Consider the following 2,555-nt stretch of genomic DNA (forward strand, 5'->3'; position numbering starts at 1 on the left):
TGTTACCGATGGGCCCGACAGTTCGAAAAGAACCATTTTTTAAGGCTATGTGTATTGGAGGACTACAAAATGGTGACAATTTTTGACAACCATCTTTTAAGGCTATGTGTATTCTTCTAACCTTCACCGGCGACAAATTCATGTCGCCCCCCCGGGGGGGGGGGGTTACCACCTAAAATCGCCCCAAAGGCGTGGATTTTCCGCCCCACTACGGGTAGACTAATGGCCGCACAACAACTAGGGCATTGTCACATTTACAAATGGGAAAGTATAGTACAACCTTAATAAACAAATAACCTCAACAAAAGAATGTTCTTTCTGGTCCCAAGGGTATTCATTTATTAAAAAATCGTATTGAAAATAAAAAAATATTGATGAAGAAAGTTACCAAGTTATTCATGGCCGTGTCCCTAACAGCAAAATGATATTAAGCGAATGCACAACAACTGTCAACTGGTATAACAAAGGAAGAGACATCTAAATAATATGATTTCATAAACGCTTATGATAAAACATATAGACTTACAAAACTCATTTCATAGTCCACAATCGTAAGAAACGGGAAGATAACAAACCAGTAAACGCTATCTGTCAGCATCACTGCTCCAACAGTCATCTGTGTACAAGATACACTATGTAAACCTCGATTTTTCGACCGTTTTTATAATAAAACGGAATGTAACGTTAGTGAATACCTGGAATATAATTTGAAAAATGTAACCCCAAAGGGCAGCTGATTGAGAGAAATAACATTCACCCAACTCATTAACCGTATTATCGGTTCCTGGTTTGGTGAGAGGCGCGTACATTCCTATTTCTGCGTCGGCGTGCCGGCTATGAGGATCGCATAACTTGTGTTGCCTTATACATCCACAAGTGGATAGCAGTGATTCAAACTAAATAAAATAGAATAAAATTCATGTTAAGGGAAATTAATAATCAAATAGATGTATTTAGGGGTGTGAACGAGCCAAGCTGCTTGTGAGCTACTCGAGATCAGCTCAATAAAAGCTCAAATCGAGCTGAGCTTAAACGAGATCAAACCTAAAAATTAGCTTGCTAGTAAATAAGACCGAACCCGAGCTTCGGTTATCGAGATCTAGCTGGCTCTCGAGCCTAAACAAGCCTATTGTTTAATAATATAATCTAGTATGTTATAGATTAACATTATAATTCAAATATGTATAAAAATAATTATAAATGTATACAAAATAATTAATAAATTATAAATGAGCCAAGCCTGGGCCGTGCTCGAGCTTTAAAACTACTTAGATCTGAGTTCCAACAATGGAAATAGAGTTCGAAACGAACCGAGCTTGGGCCCTCGTAAGTTAAACAAGCAGAGCTCGAGCTCGGCTCGTTTACACCCGTAGATTTGTTAGAGAATGGGGCCATTTGTGTTTTTATCTCAAATGGGTAAAAGGGTACGGGTCAAACGGGTTGAAAGTTGTCTTGCTAAATCACTTTATTCAAAATTCTATATTATGAATTTATGATGGTGGTAATATTATTCTTGCAACCATAACCAACACATTAGTATTATTCTTGGTAGTCAGTACTCAACCCTACCTAACCCAAACCGTTCTGACCAGTTACCCAACCCACTCCTCTTGTAGCCTCTTGCGAACATAATTAATGGATTATAAATATTAAAGAAAAAAATAAAAAATTACCACAAAATAAAAGATGGTCAAAATCAAAGTCCACCTATCCAAAACACATCAAACATTCAATTAGTGAACATGAAACCAACATACAAGTTAAAGATTATGTGACAATCAATGTTTTAAAAGCCGGTTCGTACCGGCCGGTTGAACCGGTTATACCGGATTTTGAACAGGTAGCCGGTATGCAGAGCTTGGTATTTTTAGCCGGTTTGGTGCCAAACCGCCAGCTTTTTTAAAAATACCGGTTTAAACCGACATATCGGTTTTAAGCCCAATAGATTTTTGGTATTTTTTGTGTCCCGTATTTTTTAAAAATGACTTTTAACCTATAAGATAAAATTAAATGAGAAACCAGCAAACGATGTCATGAACCTATTGTACACTTTTATTTTTTAAAAATCTTTGTTTAAAAATCAAGTACTTTTGTATTTTTTTTTATTATGGATTAGCTTTTGGATTAGTTTTTATTATGGATTAATGTACTTTTGGGTTATTTTTTGGTTAAAGTTGCATTTATATAAAATCATAGGGTGAATTATTCAGCCCGGTTGAACCTCCCGCTACAACTCGGTTCAACCGGTTATACCGTTTTTTAACTCAACCCAGTATGAATAACATAACAGTTTATAAAACAATGGTGACGGTATAAAAATGACTAACTGAGTATAGTAATAAAACAGGTTGGTCCCATGAGTGGCCACATCAGCAATGGAAGCAGCTGAGAGCAAACAAGATGCAATAATTCTGAAAGCCATTAACCAAACAGGGCTTAATCCCTTAACACAAGGCATCCATGCTTCACCATCATACAAAGAATAAGATCTTTCGGGGTTGCTTGAACCTTCATACTTACATATCAAGAATGACGCTATAATCACGGAGGTCAAA

At 36.6% G+C, this 2,555-nt stretch overlaps 1 long non-coding RNA gene across 1 annotated transcript; it reads right to left on the reverse strand.

Annotated features, from left to right (window-relative positions):
• Nucleotides 1-762: 762 nt before the first annotated feature.
• Nucleotides 763-2,555, reverse strand: LOC143628747 (uncharacterized). Its single transcript, XR_013152814.1, has 3 exons — nucleotides 2,328-2,555; nucleotides 1,674-1,707; nucleotides 763-896 (listed from the first exon to the last, which is right to left on the reverse strand). It is a non-coding gene; the product is annotated as an uncharacterized LOC143628747 (long non-coding RNA).

The sequence above is a fragment of the Bidens hawaiensis genome, unplaced genomic scaffold (assembly GCF_021521415.1).
Source record: "Bidens hawaiensis isolate Kalapana, Puna unplaced genomic scaffold, B.hawaiensis_p1.1 tig00005061_1, whole genome shotgun sequence".
In the NCBI taxonomy this organism is placed as follows: domain Eukaryota; kingdom Viridiplantae; phylum Streptophyta; class Magnoliopsida; order Asterales; family Asteraceae; genus Bidens; species Bidens hawaiensis.